General features: G+C 36.8%; 1 protein-coding gene and 1 long non-coding RNA gene across 8 annotated transcripts in view; one reads left to right on the top strand and one right to left on the bottom strand.

Annotated features, from left to right (window-relative positions):
- Nucleotides 1–21,542, bottom strand: part of RASSF7 (Ras association domain family member 7) — a 98,575-nt gene that overhangs the window by 31,860 nt on the left and 45,173 nt on the right. The window contains exon 1 of one of the 6 annotated variants that reach the window (XM_087919909.1): nt 9,157–9,368. The exons of 4 other annotated variants lie outside the window; for them this stretch is intronic. The gene's annotated coding sequence lies outside the window, so the exon portion shown is untranslated. Of the gene's footprint in view, nt 1–27; nt 315–9,156; nt 9,369–21,542 lie in introns of those variants that run through there. One more of the 6 variants, XM_087919888.1, reaches the window with a different exon arrangement.
- The window catches only part of LOC113440197 (uncharacterized), a 111,291-nt gene that overhangs the window by 62,570 nt on the left and 27,179 nt on the right, over nt 1–21,542 (top strand). The gene's annotated exons all lie outside the window — the stretch shown is intronic.

Genomic DNA, 21,542 nt, shown 5'->3' with positions numbered 1-21,542 from the left:
TTTCAAGCATTTCAAGAAAATTTTTACCTGGGGTTTTGGTGGAAAATTCCACTCACCGGGTCCATAATTGGCCAGGGTTCCAATCTTCCAAATTGGTTCAAGCTACCAATCTTAAAAAGTAAGGAGGCACAACGGCACTTAGAAAGTGGGCAGTTGTATGACTGAACAGATGAATTTGTTCAAAATGAATTGCACAGACAATAATATTCCCATATGAACGATATTAATCCTCTCTACAGATTTAAGGAATGAAGAAAGGGAGCTTAAAGACAGCAGCCAAGGAAGGATAACAAAACAGGCAACAGGGAACTACCTCGGTAGGGATGATTGTTTGATAAGTAAAATATCTCTGCTATAAGACCAACTAGAGACTGTCCTTCAGAGAAATAAAAATGTAATTTTAAATAAAAGTGATCCCAACAGAGTGCTGATATGAATGGGATCAATATGCCATTAGGTGTTGAAAGTTACATTAATAGCAATATAATCATACTAATGTGATCAACATGGAGAGAGTGAGAGCACAATGGGAATGGAAGAAACTCAAATTGGATTAGAGCTAATCTGGTCTAGTGATTAAGACACCAGGCTAGAAAATGGGAGACCGTGAGTTCAAGTCCCACCTTAACTATGAAAGCCAGCTGTGCGACTTTGGACTAGTCACTCTCTCTTAGTCCAACCCACCTCACAGGGTTGTTGTGGGGAAAATAATATGTTCACTGCTTTGACTTATTTGTAAAAAAAATGAAAATAAAGGTGGAATGTCAATAAATAAATTAACATTGATAAGGGTTCTAGTCACACTGCATACCTGTAGCTGTGACCAAAAGAAAATCTCCTGAAATTGCACTTTTTATTTCCAACACTACCCTGACACCCATTAATTAGTTTCCAATAATTGAGCCACTCCCACAGGTAATATATTAAGAAATCTAATAATAATGTCACTATACAACATATCTGAGAAGTAAACACCTCTAAAATAACAGCTGTTGATTCTCAGGTTCATGTTCTGTTAGTTTCAGTGCCTGACTTAGTCCCAAATATACTGAATTATATGACCACTTGAACTCAGTAATGATGCCCAGTATTTGGAAGAAGATAAATTTAGACTCATTGAGTAGAAACAGAACAGTGAAAGAACTGACTTTTCCTCAGCCTTATTTTAAGACATATGATCTCAAAGTTTCTAGAGTCAAAGTTCAAATGGCTGTAATCAGGCACCAAAGCCTTCTCTCAACCAGCTGATCCATTAATAAGTCAATGGAACTTGCAAGATAGCACTACATTTTGATTTTTTGTTATGTTTGAATCTGCAACCTCAAAGCCTTCTCTAAAAAGCCCTCAAGAAAGATACAGGTAGTCCTCGAGTTACAAATATAATAGAGCCTGCCTATTCCATTCATAATCTGAGATTTGTGGGAGTACATCTCGTAACTTTAACAGGATTACTCCCTCCTTTCACACATTCGTTAATCGAATGTGAGGCTTGTTAAATGTACATGAGGTATTTCAAAATGGGGAAGGCCATGGGAGGGGCCTAGTGCTGGAACAGGCCACCTACTTAAGACCATCCAAGGCCTCCCTGACTCACTGAAATATTTCATACTCTCCAAAATTGCTCCCCCTCACATCCAACCTGCCACACCAGATAACTTACCATGCAAAGATCTAGCAAACTGTCTGCTCTCCAGCCTTTCAGTGCACCCCTCTGTAGTTCCGTTTATACCTGCGCAGGCCTTGCCTGGCACTTTACAGGCCAAAATGGGAGGTTCAGGAGATCCATTTTGGCTAGCAAAGTGCAGAACAAATGTTGCAGAGCCTTGCCGTTGTTCATAAGGGCAAACAACTGCTGTGGTATTGCAAGATTCATAGTTTCAAGACTTGTTTGTAAACACTAGGGATATCAACTGAAAAATATTTCTCTGGTCTTTTAGAGTTGTCAGAAGAAAGGGAGTGGGGGAAACAATGCATACCTTAAATATTTTCATAGATAATTGCTGGGTGGCCAATACTGGAGAGCATGATTGATGACACTTGGGTATGGATGTGTCCCATCGGAGAATATACATCCAGGGGGTGGGGGAAGACCAGGATCAAGGGCGAGATGAATGATGTGTCTTAGAGTTGGCTACACCTAGGTAATGCCGGCATTGTTTATTCCTAATAAATAATTTCTTTAACTCTGAGATGTGGCTAGAGATTCATGATTTGAATTGGGGTGGATTGTCAGAGCTGTGACAAGAGGTGCTTATTGCATAACTTCAAATGTTCGCTAAGGGAACGCTGGTAACCCAGGGATTTCCTGTATTTTCCTTACCTAGGGCAATATGGTACACTTCTAATGATTGTGACTAGATCTTCCATTACCCACATAGTTAGGGCATGCTAAAATCTTGCTGCAAACTACTGATTTTCATGAATCAGCAATGTGAGTCTTTGGATGGATTTCTAGTTTATACATGAACATTCCAACTGAACTTCTCTAGAGGAAAACAACTTTTTCTGCCATAGACATTACCAACCAGCAATACCAGAAAAAGATCCAAAAGGAAATGACACACTAGATGATGATGTTACCTAGTTTGGGTAATAAAATATCTGCAAGAAAACAACCAAGTTTAGAGAACACCAAGAACCCCCACATGTAGTATTGTTCTGAATGTTACTATGGTATTGTAGGATGAAAAAACCCATATGCCACACTGGTCACACACTTCATCCATTGACATTCACATGTTCTATCAAGATGACTACTGAGGAAGAAAAATATTTCCTGTTAAATGTAATAAACCAAAGAAGCAAAGGCAAGCTAATAAATGACTGGTCAAATATTTTTCCAGATTTTTGGAGCTTGATAACTAAATTATGATGAGAAATGGAAGAAGTTGAAACATTATATTTCCCACTTTTTTCTGGACATTAGACACACAATTGAGAATTCCTTCCCAGCAGGGAATTACATTAAGAGAAAGAATTATCTGTGGATTATTTGCCCCACAATCACAATTTTGTAATCTAATTGCAGAAAACTGGTCCAGGTTAAAAAATAAATAAAGGGCACAACAATACTAGGTTTATAACCAGAGCCTCATTCTGAGGAAGTAATTTTCACACAGAGAGGTGTGTGTGTGTGTGTGTGTGTGTGTGTGTGTGTTAACAAAACAAACAAAAAATTGAGGAGAATGTAGGGAATATGTTTACTTTAAATTTAAAACATAATCTGAAGAGATCCAATTGTTTTCAGTTTGGGATACAAATTGGCATAAAATAATTTTTAAAATATGACTGAAAGGAGAGCAGGAAACAATTTTTTAAAAAGTAACTTTAACAAAAGGAATTTCCAAGGATATGGAGTTGGTTTTGTAAGGTGCATTTGTAAGCTTGCCAAATCAGCAAGCAAACACATTCCAAAGACTCATAACTAGGAAAGGCACTGATAACAATAAGTCAATTAGCAGCCAGATTAAACGCAACCATTCAGGAAAAGGTTTCTTTCCATTGTGACTTCACTATGGTAGAATTAAGAAGAGGAAGCAATTCTTCCTATAAAAAAATATTGATAACATTTTCTGTTTCGGGTCTCCTTCCATAATAAAATGTCTTTGTAGCAATACATTTTTAAGAATCCACATTAACAGAAAAAAAGAAAAAGAAATGTGCTGTAGTTGTTTTACCTACAGCTACAACTACCACTTGGGGAACAAGTGGCATTTAAATTAAGGGTAATTTTCCTACTCTTAGAACCAACTATTAAAAGTTGCAGCCAGTTTGCTAAATGAGCAGGAATAGGAAAGGGAGCCAGCAAGAAGCCTTAGGGCATGCGTATAACTGTAGATTTGGAATGGACATCTGGTATATCTACATTATCCGCACAGTAATTCAAATTATTATTATTAATCAAGTATAGCAAATCAGATTAATATACTTAGATACACGATCGATTTGATCCATTAAGACAAAAGTGCACAAACATAAAGTCCCAGGGCATTATCTGCTTCCAAAAATCTGTGTAGTTTCCAATAACCCTTCTAAAATTAATTCCAAATGGTGATTTTTATTTTTATTTTTTTGAAATTTTTATTAATTTTTGAAAACTAACATAAACAAACAAAACATAAAACATAAAAACATAAAACATCTTTTTTGAAAGTGGCATAGTCCCAGGTTACATCTCTTCGTACAGACACAAATTCAAGTTCATGCTCATTTTTATATTCCATTCCATATCTTATTACTATTCTACCTTTTCAATATAGCTTCTCCCCTCTTTTAACTTTCTTAATTTTGTTTTATTTATTTCATCTCAATTCAAATCATTGTACTTATATTCTTTGTCTGTCCTGTTTCAACTGTCTACTATCTTTTCTCATTAAACAAAATTTCTCCTGTAATCACTAATTGGAGTATGACGCCTTTATATCTTTCCCCTAAAATTATAACACTTAATATAATACATAACTTCCGTTCGGATTCTGCTTGGTACTTTCTAAAACTACACACCGTATTTTTTTAAAAAAGAAAAAATTATAAATGTATAATATAATTAGAACAACAATCCATACCAATTCAATTGTATCATTAATATTAAAATTCATTTAAATCTTAACATTTGACCCATTACTTTTCAGATAAATATCATACTTCTATGGGAACACTTATAAACTTTCCATAGTTAATTCCTCCCCCGCTTCACTTATATTTTATAAAACATTGAGTAATTAAAATGTTTCCATTCCTTCCTAATTCAATTCTCTCATTTATTTTATTTCATTTATTTTGTTCACAAAAGTTTCACTAAATTACACTATTTTATCCCTCTTTTTAATCATATGTTGTTTCCAATTTTCTAACATTATTTCTATTACAAATATAACAATAACATCTTATGTACCTTCACAGAATCCCTTTTTCAGTTGAATTTTCACCCATTATCTCTGAATAGGTCCTGTTTCTTTACATCATGCTCCAAACCTTTGTAACTTCTCTTCCTTTCCTTCTTCCCTTTCTTCTTCTCTCTCCCCTTTTTACCCCCCTGTCTCTCCACCTCCATTTCCCTCTTCTGTATTCCCCTTTTCTGTTGCTTTCCAACATTATATCCACTTTTCAAATTATTTTTCTCTTTTTTGGTTGTTTTTTTAAGTCTTAAATTCTCTATTCTCTTTCCCCCCTTTCCCCTTTCTTCCCCAGATAGAGTTACTTGTTCATTAAAGATGGCTTCTGCTTTATCCCAATCTTCTTGTTGCGCAGTCTTTTCTTGTTGTTTCTCGTAGTTACGAATCGCCATTTCTAAGAATTGAAAAACGAAGCCAAAGGAGCCTTTCCCTTCTTGTGTTCTCTTCTTTATATTTTTTAAATTCCATTTTCACTTCATCCAGAGATAGTGCCATTGTAAAAATTTTTAAACAACCACCCAATTGTTTTTAGTCATTCAACTATAATATCCCCAAATCCCAAAGTCACCAAGCAATCCAAATACACACAAGCTGTTTCTTTTTACACTTTCTTCTTTTTTCAGGAAAGGAAGTTTGACCAGCTGAGGAGGAGAGATGCGGCTCTCCTCGACCCTGCTGGCAATCTCCCCCCTCTTCACCACCTCTACGGGGTGGCTTAGCCCCAAAGCCAGCTGGCTCGGGGCGATCCAAAGGCGAGCCCAGGCAGAAACTGCACACGATTGCAGATTCCTGCCTACCGCTGAAGCCCTACAAACCAGAAGTCCCCAAATGGTAATTTTTAATGTTCAAAAATTGTGAAACTATTAAAAATTTGAAGGAATCATACTAACTGTAGTAAATTAATCCAGTGCCATTATACTACTACATTTAAAATGAAATCCATTTAAATGTGTGTCCTGATGTCACCTGGGAAATCTTTTTTTGGCCCATCCATAAAAGTATGCATCTTTGTTCTGAGAGAAAACTGCAATTCAAAATGCATAACTTCCATTCCATTATATATTTCTAATACCAATAAAACTGATTCGGTTACAGAATAATTTCTCCTGCTGCTTATAAAGCAATGGGAGACATAATAACCTACCCTGCCTTCTCACCACATGGCACAAAATAATACTTGTATTATTTATGTTCTATATATAAATGGTTGGCTTTGTCGAGACATCTTGTAACAGGCTATTTTTTTATCTTTTCTCTCTTCCTTGCAATCAAAATTAGGAGAACAATTAGAATACAAAGCCTATTAATGCTTGTGCAAGAGAGTGCAGGGCTTATGTTCAATGTTTACATCATTCACGGGGTTTAATTAAGTGACTCCCAAGTGGTAGGAAGAGCCATGCCAATATTACCCACATGTACATTATGTTGTGATTTCTAGCAGCAGGTCACATCAACACTTCCACGATACCAGGAAGTATAACTCAAACCAGATGAGCAAGTGTATTTACATTTAAACAAGTTCTTATAAAGATAAAAGCCTGCAACACTGCTTCAAAGAACAGGTATTTCTAGTTGCTGGGAAACATCAAGTCATCTCAGACTGGGGTTACAGTCCTTTTTTTAAAAATAACCAGATCACAGGTAACAAAAACCTCTTTATCTCTTCAACTGTGAGACTTTCTTTATTCTTATCCCTACTTCCAGAGAGACTCATTATACAAGATACTCAGCCCAGCCCCCCACTCCTTTTAAAAGCCTTGTTTCAAGTAAACTGAATCTGCTCATTTGTCTTCTGAGAATGATAAATTCCTCTTCTATTCCTGTTTCATTCTTCATGCCGGTTCCAGTTGGTGGTTCATTTAAAATATATTCTCAAGGATTCCTTTATCACTTCAGATTTAGAAGAAAATAATGAAATAACTTGCTCTTTGCAACCCAGAAATAAAAAGAGAGGGGGATATGTGATACAAGTCAGGATGAAAAGTTATCAGTTGTATGAAATAGCTTTTCTGGATATGGCAATTTTCTTTAACACTTCTCTGCTAACTTACCCAGAGGCTATTTTCAGCAAAATAGGCAATGGAAGGGGAAGGGAAAGAGAAGTAATTAATATAAATTCTTTAATAATCTAACAAATTTATACTGCCTGCAAAACCTGGGAGAAAACAATCTCTAAAATAGATATTTAAATTACTATGCTAGTACTTAAATAAAACCAAAAACAAGATAAAGCCTTCAGGTGATCTGGTTTATAATCTGTTTAAGGACGCTAAGGAAATGGTGGCAGATATGGCCTCTATGATAGATACCAAAAAATATGGACTCATTCTACAGAAAGAAACAATACAACTTTAGAAATAAAACATAGATCCTGTCTTCAAAGACTAAAGATTTGGAGGATCAAAAAAGAGTAATATTATCTTTCCATAACTTTCAAGCAACCTGGATCTTGAAGAGAGGTATAATGGTTTGAACATGGGCACTATTCTAACAATGGCTTTCATTTCTTCCAAAAGCTCCTTCATCAGATAAAACATCTGGAAAACAGTTCATGAGGAAGCTTCTAAGGGCAAACTGGGTGGGAAATTGAAATACCAGACTTTTTCTGGGAGTACCAGGGCACACTGTGACATTGATAAAAAAAACAGAATACATTACCACTGGGGATTTCCCCTGTCATCTTACTGGTTTACAGAACAAAGTTTTACACTGCTTAAAAGACAGAATTATATAACCTACTGATCTTAGTACTGGTATTCCAAAACATTTGGCCCAAGAGGATGTTAATGTAGATCAGCAAAGAACCTTATAACCTTATAAGCAATTGCGTCCTCTTTGCGGATGACGTAAAACTATTCAACACCACCGACAATGCTACTATCCTTCAAAACGACCTTGATTGTGTGTCTGAATGGTCAAACATCTGGCAACTCCAAATCTTGACCAACAAATGCTCTGTCCTACACATTGGTAAAAAAATCAGTACACCAAATACAAACTAGGCGGATATGACCTTGTTGATGATCCTCACTCTGTCAAGGACCTTGGAGTTCTCATATCAAATGACCTAAGCGCCAGAGCTCACTGTAACAGCATTGCCAAAAAGGCATTAACAGTTGTAAATCTAATCTTACGAAGCTTCTTCTCCGGAAATATTGAATTGGTAACTAGAGCATACAAAATTTTCGCCAGACCAATACTATCAGTCTGGAATCCGCACTGCATATCGGACATTAATACAATCAAGCAAGTCCAGAAGTATTTCACGAGAAGAGTACTACACTCCTCTGCTCGCAACAGAATACCCTATACCACCAGGTTATAGGAGATTTTGGGCTTGGACAACCTTGAACTACGTCACCTACGGTAAGACTTAAGCGTAGCACACAAAATTATCTGCTACAATGTCCTACCAGTCAGTGACTACTTCAGCTTCAACCACAACAATGTAAAAGCACACAACAGATACAAACTCAATGTAAACCGCTTCAAACTCGATTGCAGAAAGTACGACTTCAGCAACAGAGTGGTCAATGGCTGGAATGCACTACCTGACTCTGTTGTTACATCCTCTAACCCCCACTCCTTTAACCTCAAACTAACCACTATTGACCTCACCCCATTCCTAAGAGGTTTGTAAGGGGCGTGCATAAGTGCACCATTGTGCCTACCATCCCTTCCTATTCTTACTTTTGTAGAACAGATATTTGATGCCAGAAATCTTGTTCTAAACTTAATCCTAAATCATTTTAACAGTTTCCCATTTCATGGGACATTTATATATATTTCTTATTTTTGACAGTAGTAAGTGAAATTGAGGTAGGATTAAAAATAGCTTAGTTACGATGTATTTTTTTACTTCCTTGGTACTTTGATATAAATATTACATAATATTTTTGCTGGTCCAGAATGGATAAAATTTTCTATTTATTTACACAACCTCCAATGATCTGAGTATTAAGTGAAAAGATCGAAGATCAACAAATCATATTAAAATGTCCAAGAATGTACATTTAAAAAATCCAATCTTAAATCCACCAATTTTATCAATCAATTTTCATTAGCAGATCTATCCAAAGCAGCGGTTGCCAACCGTTGGGCTGTGGCCTACTGGTGGGCCATGAGAAAATTTTGGTGGGCCGCAGAGAAATTTCACCCCCAGAGCAACCCCCCCAAAGCAATTAATCCAGGCTGTGCAGAAACAGAAGGCTGCTCAGCCTACATGGCCCGTGGGAGCCCTTCCCGCCCACTCACTTCTTACCAGGTAAACTTGTCTGCTAAGTTGCTGTTTTTCCTTTTTCCAACCATCCTCTGTTCTGCTGTGCCAGGAGATTTACATTTAGCTAGGAAGCAGGAAATGGTTGGATTTCTTGCTTTCTAGCTAAGCACAGCCGAACCTCCCTTAGGACTGAAGGTTTGCTTGCAAGCAAATTCAGTGCAGACTCACGGCAAGAAAATTCAGTGCAGACTCATGGCAAGCAAATTTGAGAGACTGAGCTAGCCAATGGCAGATAGATAGATCACTGAATGATTTTGTGAGCAACTCAATCTGCCTGCTTTGCCTGATTTGGGGTAAAAGTTGCTCTTTTTTATAAAAATTCAATATTTACATGCATGGTGTGTTGTGAGTTAATTTTGTGAGTTTGCTTGCAAGCAAATTTTATATAACAGACTGAGCTAGCCGATGGCAGATAGATAGATCTCTGAATGAAACTGTGATTCTGTGAGCAACTCAATCTGTCTGCCTGCTTTGCCTGATTTTGGGTAAAAGTTGCTCTTTTTATAAATAAAAAATTCAATATTTACATAAATATTTATAATATTTACATACAAGCCATGCCCAGCCAGTCACATGACCACCAAGCAACATCCACAAATTAGGCCATGCCCACAGAACCAGTTAGTGGTCCCTGGGATCTAAAATTATGAGTTTGGTGGTCCCTGAGGTCCAAAAGGTTGGTGACCCCTGATCCAAAGGATACAGCATATGCCTTTAAACAAACAAGATTGCCTTCAGAAAAATTATTTGCTTTTGCTTTTTGCAATATGGACTGTGTTATGAAACTTGTTATAATCATCTTTATATCAGCACCCATGGCTCTTCTACAGCAGATGGTAAATTATGGGCCAATCTACAAGCACTCTGTACACATACACATACACACACACACACACACACACACAAAATCTTTATTCTTAAGGAGTTGATTTAATAATAATTCTAGCACAACAAAAAAGCCCAGATCATATACATTTCTTCAGTACTGTATAACTACTGTAATTTTTTACTCGCTTCCCAGGTTAGCAGCATTTCAAATTGCTGATGTATGAGATAAAAGAGGGAGAAGGAAGGTTTAGTTATTTGATTTGATTTTGCAAAAGAAAAGGGTCTAATACAGGTAGTCTTCTACTTACAAGTTCATTTAATGACCATTCAAAATTACGATGACACTAAAACAGTGCTTATGACCATTTTTTTGTAGTTACAACGTTTGCATCATCTCAATGATCATATGATCAAAATTCAGATGCTTGGCCACTAGTTCATATTGATGACAGTTAGTGTCCCAGTACTTTTGTGAACTACTGACAAGCAAAGTCAATGGGGAAGCCAGATTCACATAACAACCAGGTTACTAACTTATCAGCTGCAGCAATACACTTAACAACTATGGCAATGTCAAAAAATGGAGCAAAACTCACTTAACAAATGTTTCATTTAACAACAGAAATTTTGGGGTCAATTGTGGTTATAAGTCGAGCACTACGTGTAGTAGAAAATGTCAGTAGCACTGGAAAAAAAATAAGATGAAGTCAATTTCATTCCATTTAGATTTGCAACTCATTTTTAAACTGAATATTGTTCAGGTCATTGTTATGCTGTAAAACATTTGTTGTGTTATAAAAACACTTTTAAAAGCTATTTGTATCAGATAGGATTTAAAGCTTTGTTTTAAAGTTACAAGCAAACTTACATGTAAGTCCAAAGACTAGTATTTGGAATCCCAATCTGGTGACTCAAAACAGAAAGTGTCACTTTAGTAATACATTATCAGTAATACATAATCTAATCCAAAAGCTTTTTGTTTATTGTCCTGGAGAAAAATCCGTCTGTGTGGTCACTACGAGTAGATACTGACTTGAAGGTAACGCAATTAATCATCAAATCATTTTTTTGCTTAAAAATTTTGCCAGGTACAGACACTTCAGATAGAAACATCTGAGGCATGTAGAGCAGATGGACTAATGAGATCACACTGTTTGGCTTAAGTTTACATTTGGCTTATTATCAAGTGGAAAAACAAGGAAGTGTATGCATGTGCAGCACATATATAAAGTATGTGAGAAAGAAACATTTTAAGAGAGGGACAAGAGCATAGCTAGAACTTGACACTGAAGGTCAGGAGCCCCATACTCAAATTAGAAGCACACTGAAACTGACATGGGCATGCTGAGGGAAACCTGGATGCTGCCACTTTTAAAAAATTGAAAACAAGCTCATTTGTACCCAGATACAGTGCACATTACCGACATGATAGTGAGTCAGATTCTAATTAATTGTGTTTAAATCCTACCGAAATCAACACTTATATTATCCATGCTTTTAAGACCAATTTCAATGGGACCAAGGAGAAATAGTTTGAACTGGATTCAAATCTATAGGTTTTTAAAAATATATATTAAGGAGGCTCTAGATTTCAGTTCTACATTAATGTATAATCACTGGTATTATGTAGCATGCTATTCTAAAAAGTAATACAGAGGGATAACCAAATCTGAAAATGAATGGCTAGCATATTCAAACACATGTCTTTTGGAGAAAAAAGCATCTTCTTGCTCTAATTGTCAATATTTTCACACTACATTATCAATTCCAGGTCTTTTCAAAATGCTTTAGGAAATTAAATAATTTATTTGATACCTGCTGCACCCATTTTCCATAGAGTTGTCTGAATTGTAACTAAACCATCCATACTTCCCCAAATATTTAGTTACATGAAAACCTACATATGACTCAGGTGTATTTGTTGTTGTAATTAAAATTGTACTTAAGAAAAATGAATTTGCAATACATAGAAACTGTGCGTGTTGAGTAGTAACTCAAAATTTATTTTGCATTTTTAGTTTTCATTTCTAAAATACATTATAAATATACATATTTTGATTGAAACATTCTGAATTTCATAAAGGAAGGATACTCTGCTAATTTCAGTCAAGAAGGGAAATGTGTTATATGTTAGGAAATTTTTGCTGCAGTTGGTGGTTAGCAGGAATACAGCATCTTTTCTAGTTTCTTAAAATGTAAATGGCAATTATGTAGCCAACACCGAGGGAGCTCTGGCTTGATTATTTTAAATGCAGTTCTTGAAAGAGATGGAGAGAAACCTGTAATTTTCATGCTGTAAATGATTAGCTGTTAAATTGACTTTCAGGGCATCCACCACATGTGCTCCTCAATCCACCTCCTCTGCCTTTGTAATATTTATTGAACAACTTCAAATGATTTTGCTCTGTTACTTTCATTCTCTTTTTACAAAAAGAGGAGCCTTGCAAAAATCTAAGGTTGCTTCAACCGTTTTCAACCAAGAATCAATGAAAGTTGATTCTTGGCTATTTCTATCATGATTGTCCAATAATAGTACTTTAAAATATTGTTGCAAAGTGCTTTAAAACTTTAAAGAGAAAGCTCAAGCATTATGGTGGTGAAGCTAAAAGTACCTGGTTCTACCATAATAACTAATCTATTACCACAAAAGTTAAGACGAAAATCTGAATATGCTTATATAACATTTTGCTTTGCCAATATTCAAACTGGAGAGCCAATTTGGTGTAGTCCGCAACGTACAATCACAATTGAACCCAAAATTAAATGAGGCATTTGTTAAGTGAGTTTTGCCCCATTTTATGACCTTTCTTACCTCAGTTGTTAAGTTAATCACTGCAATTGATAACTTAGTAACCTGGTTCCTAAGTGAATCTGATTTCCCCATTGACTTCACTTGTCAGATAGTTGCAAAAGGTGATCATATGACCTGAGACACAGCAACGGTCATAAATATGAACCAGTTGCCAACATCTGAACTTTGATCATGGGAATTTTGATCATGGGGATACTGCAAAGGTCATAACTGAAAAAAGTCGTAAGTCACTTTTTTCAGTGCCGTTGTAACTTTGGTCACTGAAAGAACCGTTGTAAGTTGAGGACTATCTGTAGTAAAAAAAAAAAACAGTACATCTTGAGGTTCCAGGCCTGCCACAGGCATCCAGGCATGCAGGTGATTTTAAACCAGCCAATCTCAAATGTAGGAAGAAGACATTGGCAAGCAACATCTGAAAAAGTTGCCAAAAAAACTGCTGGGAGGCAAAATTCCCTTGGAGAAACAAAAACCACACCAAATCTTATTACCTTGTAATGTTGGCTAGAGTTGAACACAGTCAAATCAGAAAAATCAAATATGTTATTAGCCTTCTCAAAAATATCCTTGTTCAGTTAAGCTAGGTTTTGAGGAGAGAAAAAGATCTGTGTTTTTTTATGCACCACATGCTCAAGTATTATTGATACCCGGGGTGGGATGCTGCCGGTATAACAACTGGTTCGGTTATCATGCGCTTCGAGTAACACAGCTGAGGAGCGGCAATCCGCTCTTCCGCACTGATCAGCTGGGACGATAAAGATCAGTACAGCAGAGGGGGAGGCGGGCCCACGATTCTTGGAGCAAACCGGTTCGCTCCCAGCTGATCTTTGGAGTTAGGGGTTCACCTGAATCAGTCCAAACTGGCAGAATCCCACCCCTGCAGATACCAGAGATTTTTGTAAGTGCACAGAGAAGGATGAAGCACCCTAATAATGAATTCCCAAAGAGACAGCTATGTTGCAACAAGTAACAAATGCAACCCAGCTGGCAGGTATATAGTGAGAGTGCTGGAGAAGTGCTGTTCCATATGTCTAAATGCTGCCCATCATAACATTTCCAGATGTATACATTCCCTAGGGACTGCAGGAATTAAAAATAATAGGCAGTGTGACTGCAGGAATTAAAAATAATGAAACTAAATTAGGACCTGTGCAATAATTTATTATATAAATTATTGTTGTATGAAAGTGAAAGGGGCCAGGTTCTAAAATAATGAAGTTTGGGCCCTGAACAAAAACCCCATTCACCTCTGTAGCACTAAATATGGACAACCTTATGCAGATGTGAATGGGTTTTGTAAAAAATAAATCTAAAGTAAACTTACAAAATGGGTTTTGTAAAAGTTAAAATAGCCAGCTGGAGTTTAAACTCACAATACTTCACAAAAATAGGAGAAATAACATACAAAAATAGGAAAAACATTTTTTTCTAGATAGAGGGAAGCTTATTCAACAGTATGTAACTCTAATTGTAATATTATCATGATCATAATCTGCTTAGTTGATGACAATCTGTTGGATCTGTCTAAAACTAAATTCAGAAGAAAAATGTAAGATAATGAAGTGGAGACAAAAGTGGACAAAAATAAAATAAAATTATCTGATACAAAGACTTATTCCCATTATGTGATTAAAAGTAGTGGCAGAATAATGTACACAGAACTCTGAAATATATTTTTAATTATCCTGAATTATTTATTTTATGTTTCTCATGCTTTCAGATCCAAAGCAGCTACAGCCTTTATTAACTGAAAATAAAGTGTTAGAATATGAATTGTTATACAGGTAGTCCTCAACTTGCAATAGTTCCTTTATTGACCATTCAAAGTTACGACATAACTGAAAAAAATGACTTATGACCATTTTTCACACTACAACCGGGGTGGGATTCAAATTTCTTAACAACCAGTTCTGTGGGTGTGGCCTAATTTATGGGCATGGCTTGGTGGTCATGTGACTGGGTGGGCATGGCTTGTATGTAAATATTATAAATATTTATGTAAATATTGAATATTTTATTAAAAAAGAGCAACTTTTACCCATAATTAGGCAAAGCGGGCAAGCGGATTGAGTTGCTCACAGAATCACAGATTCACTTAGAGATCTATGATTCTGCAATCTGCTACCTGATGCTGCACTGAAAAATGGAAGCTTCAGCCCTAGAAGGTTCAGCTCTGCTTTTAGATTAGCTAGAAAACAAAAGAAATCCAACGATTTCCTGCTTTCTAGCTAATCTAAATCTCCCGGCACACCAGAACAGCTGATGGTGGGGGGGGTGGGGGGAAGGAAAAATAGCAACTTACCAATTGCAGGGAAGTTGGATGGCGTGCATGCCAGGTAAGGAATCTCCTGGGCAGGGAGGGGAGGGGCCAGCCAGGGGCACGAATTGCCAGTTCTCCAAACTAGGCAGAATCATGACAACCAGTTCTATAGAACCGGTCTGACCAGGTAGAATCTCGCCCCTGCTTACAGCCATAACAGCATCCCCATGGTCACGTGATTTATATTCAGATGCTTGACAACTAACTCACATTTATGACAGTTGCAATGTCCCGGAATCATGGGATCCCCTTTGGTGACCTTCTGACAAGCAAAGTCAATGGGGAAACCAGATTCACTTAACAATCATGGTATTAATTTAACAACTGCTGTGATTCACTTAACAAATGTGGGGGGAAAAGTCATTAAAATGGACCAAAAGTCACTTAACAAATTTCTCACTTAACATAAACTTTGGGCTCAATTGTGATTATAAGCTGAGGACTACCTGTACTGTATTTTACAGAATTCTTCTTTGGCAAAAAGTATTGAAGCCAAAATAAAACAGCTATTCCTCGACCTCCCCACTACACACACACCCAGCAGCAATGTAATGAAAGAAAGCAAAGGGTCTAAGTAATGACATATGAATTCAATTTGTATATTCATATTCTCTCTCTGGGTGTAAACATTTTAGATTTAAAACACCTTGTCTTTTAACATTCAGGCTACAGATGCTGTAATGTTGCATTCTAATTAGAAACAGCATAGACCAAATGGACAAATATCCTCATTCAAGTTTGTTTAGGCTATATGACATGGCAGACTTAACCTGATAATATATGGTATGCTTTAAGACAAAAGACAGATAGTAAATGTAATAGACCTATATTAAGCAGATCAAATAAACTGCAGATTTGCTGCAGCAATGTCACAGATACCAGAAAGCCCTCAATCAAAAAATTCCAACTTGCTCTTTATCCAAGTGCATACATCAGTGATGGCTAACCTTTTCGGCACCAAGTGCCCAAAGCACATATGCACATGCGCATCCCCAAAATGCATCATGCATGCGCCCCCACCCCATGCATGAATGTCTGACCGCCATATGTGCGCACCACGCCCCCGCATGTATGGCAGAGACCCAAAGACCAGCTGGCTGGTGGGTAGTGCGCACACGCATGCATGGAAGAGCTGAGCTGGGGCAACAGCTCACATGCCCACAGAGAGGACTCTGCGTGCCATAGGTTTGCCATCACAGGTACATATTATACACAGTATTGTTCATAGTACAGAGAGATCAACATGTTCCCCCCTCCTGGTACAATATGCTCATTCTTCCAGCTGTGTTCACTCTCTATTTTATCTAACTTATTCATGCTGAAAATTACTCTCCATGCCCACCATCTTTCCCATGCAATGATTTCATCTCTGTAAACAAAAGAGTTCCTCAACAAGATCAAAGTCGGTGAAGTTATTGCACCAGGCTCCTAATCACTTTTGACTTCTTTTAAAGTGAAGCATGGGTTTCTATTCATTTATTGAAGATGCCTTCTCAATCATTAAACATGTATCTGCATCAGCTCATTCTTTGCAAACCAATTAACCAATTTTGTCATAGGCTTCTAAGACAACTAAAGTGATAGCTAACAATTTACAGTGACAAATTGTTTCTCCAGGTACATGGGTTTAAATTCTTAAAACAGGGATAGAAAATCATATTAAGCTTAATTAATTATTGTGTGGAATGGGCTTAGAAGGCACTGGTGAAACTTGGATAAAACATATTAGACAAAAGAATATATGGGTGCACAGCATGCTAATTTTTTTTTCTTTTTTCTTCATTATTTATTGGATAAGTTACAATAAGTTCATCTAAACACCCTACAGTAACTTTTAACATAATATGTCAGAACAGACATTAAATGAAATAATATTGTAACATTATGTGCTCAAATGGATTTTAGTTCCCAATTACCACTTTTAAAACATGATTTCCAAATTCATCTGAAAAACTGAACTCTCCATCATCACTGTTTTAGCTTACTTGGAATGGAAACAAATGGCAAAAATATAATAAGTTTTTATTCAATCCCCACTACAAGTATGGAGCATAATACTAATGCTTTTCTAATATTGTTGCCAATATTGCAATCTCTGTTGAGATGTTATTAGAAGAATCCTATTAAAGACAGAAATCGTTTAGCCCACGTTATTTTGGCAAAAGCAAGCAGGAGAATTCTTGAGATAATCCTATACCTTTCTTTTTCCCCTAGGAATTTCTATACCACCCTTCCTTCAGGAACTCAAAGTGATACATATAACACTCCTTCCTCCAATTTCCCCCACACGCACAAATAATTTGGGAGATATGGTAAATTAAACTGAGGGCCTATGACTGGTCCAAAGTCACCTAATGGGTTCAGTACCACAGTTGGATTTGCACTGTGGGTCTTTCTGGTGCTAGTCCAATACTGTATATGTAGACGTGAAATAATTTCTAATATATTTAAATATCTAAGAAAAGAGGTTGTCAGGTTATAAGATATGTTAGCAAGCACTTCACAGAAGCATCTACAATGATTATGCTATATTCATCAGTGCTTATCAACAATAAGAAGCATTGCTCTCTCAGATTTGTAATTTGGAATGTAAAATAATATATTCTGTTATCAAACAAATTTCAGTTACAGCAGCAATGAGTATACTGTTGAGCTGAAGGGCCAGGTTAGGGATACATCACCATGGTGAAAATCTGTAGGAAATTGCTAAGAGTGACAACTATTTGATGGCATGTAATTACCATCAAACAAATGTGTATTAAATGGAAGATAACTGCACAATCACATGCTGGAGGAAGTAACAAGTGGATATTATGAATCAAGATTTTTCTGGAGCAATAGAGAAATCAAGAAGCTAGTTTTGTGCTCTTGTGTATGAGTAATCCCTGCAGCAATTCTAGCAATCATGATGTCCTTGCCGCATCGATAAGCAAGACCATTCCTTACCCACCTAAAGTTAAGAGCAGTTAGAGCCATATAATGTTTAGGATTTTATCTCTGAGTTCTTGAAAGGTATGATTGGCTAGCAAATAATGCTGGAACTGCAGGATAATCCTGATCCTTCTTCATTGATCTAAGGAACACAAAAGACAAAAAGAAAAAGAAACGAAATACTGACATTAAAACCTTTCAACATTGCCTTCATTCTCTGCAGGCAGTCCTTAGTTAACAACCATTCAAAGTTAGGCTGGCACCGAACGAGGTGTATTTATGCCCTTTCTCAAAGTTCTGGTCATCCCAGTGATTGTTATCACGCTTTTGGCAATTTGGCTTGTGCTTACAATAGTTACACATGATCAATATCTGCAAGCTTTCCCATTGTAAACTCCAGGGAGAAGCCAGCAGGGAAGGTAGCAAATGACTCCTGCAAGCTGTTACCACTCCTGCCACCTTTTCTCTTGAGTAGCCTGGCCATGGACTATGAGATCCCAGGGATTTCGTACTCTGTTACACATGCCTCACTCGCAGCACCCAACCTACACACACTTGTCTGCACTTGAAGAGTATCACAGCATCTCTTTCCCTGCCCAGCCTGAAGTTAAGCAAGGTCTACCTGTACACATTCATTCGTTCGTTCGTTTGTTCATTCGTTCGCTCGCTTGCTTAATTTATATTGCCACCTTTTCTCTCATGGCGACTCGAGGTGGCTTACAGACTATAAAACCATATTTATAACAATAAAAAAATAAAAAGAATCAAATAAATTAATAAAGTTTTTAGGTTATTTAATTGTCATTAAATATAAATAGATACAAGAGGGATGAAGTAAGTCTGCCCAATCATGTATTACAGCACAACCAGACATACTCTGCTATCTCCAGAACAGCAGCTTTATTATTTCTGATCAAAATGGCTAAATTAGAATAGCAGCATCTTGAAAGTTCCTATAATTTTGAACAACTTTCTAAATAAAATCAAGAAGTTTATTTTCATAAAATCTGTGGAGGGATTATACATTTTGAAAGATACAAAAAGCCTTCCCAGTCATTAGGCTATTATGAACAGTTTGGCTTGATTTTTTTAAAAAAACTATTGAAGCACCCAAAGTTACAAAGTAACTTTTTCTGATATATTGTTACAATTGTTCCTATTTTCCAGCAGGCAATGAGTTTGTAAGCTATTTCATTCATTCATTCAATTCATGTAGTCACCCATCTCACATGTGTGACTGTAGGCAGCTTATAACAAAATACTGTATATAAGATACCCAAGGTAAAAATAAAAATCCATCGTAGCCAAACATCACCAACAAAGCCAAAAGACGGCTTTCATCACATATCCAAAGCCCCAGGCTGGATTCTGCGAGCCCAATGAAAGGCCAACAGAGTTGAGGCCAGCCTTATCTCACATGGAATGATATTCCATGGCAAAAAAAGGCTTTCTTTCCAGTTCCCACAGGTAACCTGGTCCCAAACCATAAAGAGGGGAGATAAAAGAATGGATCCAGTGCCTTCTGAAGTGGGGAGCACCATAATTTTCTGCCTGAAAATCCTTGTCCAGAAAAGCAATATTGAAAACAGATTATAACTCCACCACTACAGACTTGAAGATCTAGGAAGGAAGTTCAAGACTATAGGAGCTTAGGTAGTGTTTTCATTTATTTTTCCAATCAAAAAAAGAGGACTAAAGAGGAAAGTATTGCAAATGGATGGTTGCAGAAATGGCATCAGTGCATAATACTTCCCAAATTATGGACAGAATTACTTCAATAATTATCTGTTGGTACATGGTAGCTGAGCTTTCACAAGGACAAGTAAAGGACAAGTATTTGGTCAAACATGCCAAGTTTCATCAGGAAAACTCTGCACTAAATTCTGTGATGGTTAGTAACAAACGCTCTGTTAGAAGAATGTGGAAGTATTATCTTTTTGAGTTAAACCACTCGATGAAAAACTATAAAAGTTCATGAAGTTCACACCCTTTGCTATATATACAATATGGAAAATAAATGACTATAAATTTCTAGTGGCCATGCTGCCAGCACACCACTAGTTGTTTTATTTTTTGTAAAGAAACTCAATTGTCCAATATTTTATAATATGATCAAGTTTATACTCTTTAACACGTGTACTCCTTTCTGTTAGTTCTACAGAATTTACATCCAGAAACAAATATTATCTCATTCATGTTTTCATTTTACCAGATGTCTGTCATATCCAATATTTGTTTGCATTCACAATTAAACATTCTAAGTGTATTCTTTTGGCTCAAAGATTTCTATCATCTACACAAATGGTCATATACCACATTTCCTTTTTCAAAATATTGTTGAAACGAGCCTTTTCCATATCCTTTTTGTTCCCCAATAATCCACTTCTAATGTTGGCTTTGCCTTATGATATTTTCTGAAACATCTACATCCTTCTGAACCTGTTAATGCCCAAGTACCTGTTGGCTTTCTCCCCAGGGATCAGTGCCAACTGATCTGGTTAAATCTGGCTCTGAGATGTTAAGTGAACATTGACACGAACAAATGTCTTCCTCCCTCCTATCCTGTTTAACAGTGGAAAAATATCAAACACGCACTGTATCTCTTCTATAGTATCTCCAAATTCAAGGGTTTGCAAGTGAGTGTTTAACAGTTCATCCTCTGGAAAATAGAAAGATCATCATCAGTGACTAAGTATAAAATATTATTAACAGGATTAGAGAACCTACTGAAATGCAATGGTGAGAAGACTGCTTCTGAAATGAAAAGAAATATACACCAATATCTCCCCCGTTGTAGTTCAAGGTCTATCCACATCCCCTTCAGAGCCAGTAATGTGTGTACAGTATTTGTTTCGAGTCAGGTCCCAATTACTTCCAACTATTGCCACTACCGTAATATGCTGTATGTATATTTACTAACACAAGCTGTTTGCCGTGGACATTCAGTCACAACATTCAGTCACAACAAAAGAAAGGAATGGTAATGTTAGCAGCTGCAGTCTGCAATTAGGTGATAAAAACCAATCCAGTTTTCATTAGCATATGATAGCCAGCACCAGCACATGAAGATCTGTTGAATTTGTAGGATGGGGAAAAATGTAAAAGGCTATAGTCAAGAACACAGAACACAAAACACAGAATAACAAGGTTGGAAGGGACTTGGGGGTTTTTGTAGTCCAACCCTCTGCCCAAGCAGGAGACCTAATTCCACTCCGGTTGTTTAATCTCTTTGTGAAAATCTCCAGTGATGAAGCACCCACAATTTCTGGAGGCAAACAGTCCCACTGATTAATTGCTCTTTCTTTCAGGAAATCTCTCCTCCGTTCTAGGCAGGATCTCTTTCTAATGATTTTCCACCATTACTTCTTGTCCTGCCTTCAGATGCTTTGAAGAATGGGTCACAAACATCCCCCCACACACACTTTCTCTGATACTCCCTTAAATATTGGAAGATGACTACCATGTCACCTCTTAGTCCTT

Source organism: Pseudonaja textilis, chromosome 1, assembly GCF_049901715.1.
Source record: "Pseudonaja textilis isolate UNSWEBS1 chromosome 1, rPseTex1.2, whole genome shotgun sequence".
Lineage (NCBI taxonomy): Eukaryota > Metazoa > Chordata > Lepidosauria > Squamata > Elapidae > Pseudonaja > Pseudonaja textilis.
The sequence above is the reverse complement of the archived record's forward strand: the minus strand, read 5'-3'. Positions and strand labels throughout refer to the sequence as shown.